This window comes from Centruroides sculpturatus, unplaced genomic scaffold (genome assembly GCF_000671375.1).
Source record: "Centruroides sculpturatus isolate CEXI.00-Female unplaced genomic scaffold, Cexi_2.0 scaffold688, whole genome shotgun sequence".
Taxonomy (NCBI): Eukaryota; Metazoa; Arthropoda; class Arachnida; order Scorpiones; family Buthidae; genus Centruroides; species Centruroides sculpturatus.
The window spans coordinates 428,276-435,564 of NW_019385125.1; positions in this window are offsets into that span (position 1 = coordinate 428,276).

Below are 7,289 nucleotides of genomic sequence, written 5' to 3' on the forward strand. Positions count from 1 at the left end.
TATCATTTTATAAATGATAGATACTGTAAGTTGAAACAAAACAGAGAAAATTTCAAAATAAATATAATCTTCTTTCCTAGGGTTTATCCCACATTGGGCAGAGTTTTCTTGTTTACATGCATTCCTCCATTTTACCCAATCTAGTGCATCTTTTGGTGAAATTCCCATTGTTTCCATATCTTGTGTAATTTACACAAACCACCATTTTTTGGGGGACATCCACAAGGTCTAGTTTACCCCAGCCATTGTGTTGTTGTCACTGCACATAATGTAGGCATATGTATAGTTCAGCTTCTTGCATCTTGTCCTTAATCGACCTAACTCCTATTTCTTTTCTGATGTCATCTTAGCATTCTCATTTCCATGGTTTGTAACACATCATGTTTCTTTATGACAGGCCAGTATCCTGACTGATACATTGCTACTGATTGGATGACTGACTTGTAAATTTTTGCCTTAAGATGCATTGGCTTTTTTTTTTTATCTCAAAGCACTCTGGTTACCTCTCTCCATTTCAATGCTGCCATTTCATCCAGACAGCATTCAATCATGCACAAATGTCTGGTGTTATTTTGCTATCTGTTGAGCTAAGGGAGCCTAAGTATTTTTTATTTTGTAGTAATTATAATTTCTTGGCCATCTATTGGGATTTTTCTATTTGTTTGTATGCTACATCCTAAATATTCAGTTTTCTGGATGTTTAATCCTTCCAGTTTGGACATCATTTATGGACAATCCTATAGACAAAAACATTATTTAATATTAAATTCTTTTAAAAACAGTTGTTTTTTTTTTTATTAGCATTGGCATTAACTTTGGCCTTGACTCATGATATAATTATGCACTGTTTAATGTTTATGGTTTTTATAAATATCCTTTTCCTTAAAATGATAAACTAAGTTTTCATTGTTTATGCATACAAAAAAAAATAGGAAAATGATTGAAGAGAATAAAGAATGAATACAATACAATACAATTATTGGTGATTATTGTAATTGATTTAATGTAAACCTTACAGTAAGAAAATATTTTCTTCAAATTTGAGTAAACTTATGTCATATTGTATGAAAGAAACATAAACTGCTGTTTCAGATAGTTAAAATTTTTTGTTTAAAAAATATCTGAAACAGCAGTTTACGTTTCTTTGTATCAATTGGCTCCATATTTTATTCAAATGAAAGTATTATAGGTTTGACTTATTTAACTGTAGAGTAAATACAGTTAAATAAGTCAAACCTATATTAGTTTGATTAAACCTTCGAGCTGTTTCACATCTTATTGTCATGTTGAATAATTAATGATAAATAAATTTGAATAACTTGTAAGCAAAATAATTTATAATAATTTTAAACAGATTTTGTGTAACCTTAAAATTTTTTGTTTAAAATAAACTTTCCAATTTAATAAATTAATAAAATATTATGTATGCTTAATATTGTATTATATGTCACACAAGTATATATTTCTATTTCTTAAGAAAAAATTGTCTTAATAAAATTATTTTTAATTTCTTTTTTTTTATACATGTAGTAAACAATTATGAAATTAAATTTAAAGTAATGGTATATAATATACAGTACATCAGATATATAATTTAGATGAAAGGTGCTTCTATGCAAATGTTTTTCTTAAACTGTCATATAAAAAATCAAACCTTATATAATTAGCCTACACTAAATTTATAACCGCTTCTATATTATATTAATTCATAATGATTCTCACTCACAGTCAGATTAAGCAGCTGCATTACAAGTACTCTTATATATTCTTTTGTCTTTGATAACAATTGGAAACATTTGGATTTATACGTTTTATTGTTAAGAAGGTTATAGTCAACATAAATTATTAAACTTTTCTGGAAATTAGCATATTAATTTTTTGAAAATGTTTAATCTAGAGAAGAAAAAGAAGGAAAGAACTAAGAATCTAAGTAACATTCAATGAAATTAATGAGATTATTTCAGTTTCAAGAACACTACTAGTATATTTTGATTCTAAGACATACTATGAATTTGAAATCAAATTTTTAAGATATTTTTTAATGGAAGAAAAAATTTTTGAATAATTAATTTTATGAAGTTTTGTTATGTAATAAGTTAGAAAAACAATATAAATGCTATGTGGAAAAATAAGGAAAATTATAAAGGCTTTGAAATAGCTAATTTCTCACAGCTCTATTTCCATGTATTTACAATAACTTTTTAATGCTGCATTATAATGTTATCTTGAAGAATATTTTAAATGTTTAATTTATTTTTTTTAAAAAAGGAGATTAAATTGAATGATCATTATGAGTAAAACTCATTTGAACAGGTTAATTGTTAAGCAGTATAACCAAAAATTTATTATTAGAGTATAATGCATCATGTGTTCTATATGCAATGTCATTTGATTGTTGTTTTCAACTGTAAATGTAAGATGCAGTGGATTCTGAGGGGCATCTTTATTTTAGACAAGTAAAAGTTAATAATTTTAAAAATAAGGAAGTGGATAGCATTATCATATAAGGACAAACTAATAACATAATAATGAAGTAGATATTAATAGAAGGTAGTACGGTAGTTAGTTTATGAAGTAAACAACTAAGTCCTTAATTACAGGGTAGCTGTATTCTTATTAGTTTTAATTTTGTAATCCTTTATATCAGGTATAGTATTTCATACAGCAAAAAAAAATATTCAATGCACATTTAACCATGCACAATTTATTATTCAGTTTTCTCTTCTACATATGCATTTCGGGCTGATGTAAATTCTCAGATTCCCTCTTCAAATTATATGGCGCTGAAGCAAAGTAGCTGAATCTGGCATCACCTAGATGCCAGGTATGAAATTGGTTTTCTTTTTTCCCCTCTCTTCTGGTGCCAAAAATATTTTCTACTTTTTAAAATAATAATCAAGAGAAAAAAGAATTTATAATTTCTTTTAGCTTTTGGTTTAACAACTCTGATATATCACTTCACACTTAAATGGCAAATATTGTCTCATCATCATTTTGTGTGATTTGAAAAGTTATTTAAAATTTGTTTTTGTTAATGAATTTAATTTTATTTAACTTCATTTAGTAAATTAATTCAAAATACTGTGTTATATTTTAGAGATTTTTGTTGTCTGTTAAGTAGGATTACCTTAGTAGTTAAAGGCAAAATACAGACAGATTAGCATTAAAGGTACTCAAATAGCAAGGCAAAATAAAGAAATTTATTCATATTTTTCATTCTAGTAAATATAGGCATATAATATAAAGTTTCAATTTACACTTTGGGCACAGAATGCAGTTTTAAATATAAGAAAACTATTTTATCACTTAGATAACAAGTACTATCAAATCAGAAAATCATTATAATGAATGTGCTCATGTTCTCTAAGCAACAGAGCCATTACATTTGCTTATACACTGTTGCCACCTAGCCAACAAACACAATAATAATCAAAGCACCTTTTGTCAAATTTAAATCTAAGTGGTTATGATTCAATTACACAGGTCTGCAAGTAAAAAACTGCATAGGATTTTTATACATTTTCTTATAGATTTCAACTTGGTAAAAATGAAAAAAATACCAAAAAAATTCCATCTAGTCAATTTCTTTTTATTACACTCAAATTGTTGTTTGTATTTAGCATAAAATTCCTAGTTAACTTAAAATTTAGTATTCTTTTTTTTTTTTATTTAAAAAATGGCCTTAAAACAAAGAGTTCTCACATTAATTCTAACAATTATAGCTGGACTTGGCAATAAATAAATAAAATTGTTAATGGTTGAAGGAGTTGTGGTAGGGGGAGGTGAGTTAAGTAGTTTTAGCATTAGGAGGAAGATTGCATGATTGTATAGAAACAGGTTAAAAGTTGTTAGGGAGTAATATTACTGGTGAGGTTGAGCATGTTTCGACGTGTTATCTGGGATACTAGGAATAAATATAAACAATTTGCTGTTGGATTAGAACATGTTTCAACAAGCTAAATAAGTTCAGTATCTCTCTGGCCATCTAATACCACACTTAGTTTATATCCAGCATTCGAACACTACTGTGCTTGTATTTTTATTTCTGAATATGGCTCGCAGAGGTTGTGTAATTTTTCCCGACAGCTTCTGTTATGTTTGTGGTAAATACATAGTGAAAAGTCAACATCCCCTTTATCTGATGCCCTCTTTTTGAAAACAATAGGAGAAAAGGAAAAAGAAGCATGGACTCTTTCAAGAATGTAGTGCATACGTTTTTGGGGAATATACCCTGACTACAAAACCATTGTATAGGCCTAATGCATGCTGGCAGCGTATGAAGCTCAAGGATGCAAGATGAGCTTAAAAGTTCATTTCTTACACTCCCATATTGACTATTTTCCCGAAAACTTGGGAGCCTACAATGAAGAACAGGGTGAAAGATTTCACCAGGATGTCCATGATATCGAGAGATGTTACCAAGGAAAGTGGGATGTCAATATGTTAGCTGACTACTGTTGGATGCTCAATCGAGAAACCAGAGAAGGAAATCGGAAACGAGTTTGAAGAAGCATCAAAAAGAAGAAAAGGAAGAAAAAATTAAGAAAAAAAGAGTAGACCTAAAATTTTATATCAATATCAGAAACAATTTTTTGATTAGTTGTAAGAAAATATAATATATTTAGTTCATTGTAATAAATAAGAGTTTTTATCAAAAATTTGTTTTTATTTTGCAAAAAAACCTTTACGTGATGGGATGCAACGGAAGCTATTTTTAGAATCTTCGATTTTTAAAACATATAATTCAGCAATAATATTCCATGCAGCTGGAAAAAAATTTTTTTGCAGACCTGTATTACTTACCTACAGTTAAAAAAAGTTTAAAACCCTTACCTAAAAATGTTTAAATAAACTTTACTAAATACAAAGATTAATCTATAAAACTAAAACATGATAACAACCTTAAATGCTAGTGTTTGAAAGCAATATCAATAATATCTGGTTGATAAGAAAGCAAGGAAAAGCAAGAAAAAAAAAAATTTACTATTGGTTAAACCTGACAAAAGCTCAAAAACAAATTGAAAATTTTAATACAGTAGAGCTTCGATTATCCAAAAGTCAATCATCCGAAAGAATTCCAGTCGGCAAACTTAAATTTTCACCAGTGCTTTGGCACTGCAATCTTTGGCTGTCTTAGGCTACTCAAATATTTTACGTTTTTGATACTAAATTAACTTCTGAAGTATAATTTTTTATTGTTTTTATATTTTTCAATATATTTATTTTGTTCATACAAAATAAAAAAATAATTTTTAACGACACAATAGTCTTCGTTAGGCTTAACATCGACAAAAATTCAACATGAAGCGACACGCAACGGAGAAAAATGTCAAGATGGGATAAATTAATATATTTTTTCGTACATAATCGGTTATCTGAAACATTGATCTTCTGAACAACCCCAGTCCCCAATTGGTTCGGATAATCGACGCTTTACTGTATTTATCAACCCGCGATTCGTTTGTAAACTCTCTCTCTCGAACGGCCTAGTATAATTAGGAACTATGACAGAAATCGAATATATCTGTATTTTCTTTAGTACTTATTAAAATTGTTATTTATTTGTTACTATGAAGTCCGAGTGAGTCACTTCATCGTCTCTCTCCTCACCTCTACTCTGAATCCAACCGCTCACCCGCTACCGCTCGCGTGACATAACGTCACAATTTCCGAGTCCTGCGAGACTCGGTGGTGTCACATTCTGACGTGGTGTCAAAGAGACACTGACCCTACGGTCACAGAAGCAAAGAGAAAAGAACTGAGCTTGATTCTTGACTGCTGCACTAGGTGGAACAGTCTCCTCAGCATGCTGGAATGTTTCTACAGTGTAAGAGTTTGCATCGATGAAGCCTTAATAGACACTGGCTAAGACACTAAATTCTCTTCTGACAAGTGGTCACTAATCAATGAGTTGATCACCAGTCTTCAACCGGTTAAACTGGCTGTAGAAGCTCTCTGAAGAAGAGAGTCAAGTTTGATAATGCTGATACAACCCTGAAATTTGTCTTAGACAAAGTAAAAAGCCAGGACATGATCTTGAGTACCGACCTTTCTGAGGCACTCCGCAAAAGAATCAGAGAATGGCGTCTTACCAAGGTCACAGGGATGCTAATTTACATACAAAACCCGAAGAAGTATGACCAAAAAGTTAGAAAGCCCAATTATTCTTTCACAATGCTGAAAAAAAATGTAATGTGCCAGGAGATGAAAAATATGCTGAATTGTGTAAATACATATATAGTGGAACCAGCAGCAATGGCAGAGGAGATTATGGAGGTGAAAAATGATGATCTAGATAACCCGTATTCCCTGAATTTCACCTTGAAACAAGAATTGGAGATCCAACTAAAGCGTGAGAAACAAAACTTCATGAAACGGAAAGAAATTGGTACTGAGAAGGATTATGATAAGTTATTAAAAAAGGAAATGGCTGTTTATGAAAGTAAGGGAGTAAGAGGTGAAAACTTATCTTTGATTTATAATTATTTGATGACCCTGAAACCAACTAGCGTAGAGGCTGAAAGGGCTTTCTCTGCAGCGGGATATATATGCAGTTCATTAAGAAGTAGGTTGGGAGACAACACCATCAATACTATTTGTTTTTTGAGATCCTACTTCCAGAAAAGTCAAAAAAATAACATAACATGTTAAATGACAAAGAAATATTTGATGACAAAAACATATTTGATGATAAAAAAATAATATGAAATTAAAAAAATAACATGAAAAAATAACTGATTGATTTAATTTTATTTAATCCTTTAAAATACTTTATTCAAGACAAGACTAATATTTTATAACTTCTACTCTAATTCTATTAAGTAAGAGTTTTTAACTTTTATTCTATAAGTGGTTTTTTCTATTTCTATAAGTGGGCTAGGCTAGGCAATTTTATTGTTAAAATTAGTGAGAAACTGAGACTATCTAGTTAGTTAAATAGTTAATTAAAGTAATGAGTATCAGTATCTTAGATATATGATGATATGAATGTATATGATTTGTGATTGTGATAGTAATAACTAACTACTAGACTACTACTACTTACTTACTACTTTACTAACACTAATAATTAAATTACTTATAAATAACTACAGACTGATATGTAGAGCCTATATAAGAAAACTGGTAAGACTGATAGCCACTTAGCCACTGATTATCCATCCTTACATTTTTATAATATAATATATTAATGTAAATTAATTAGTAGAATTACCTTTGCTATTATTTAACTTATTTCATTATAATTATAATCTAACTAAACATTTAAAGTTAATTATCTCTATCTCAAG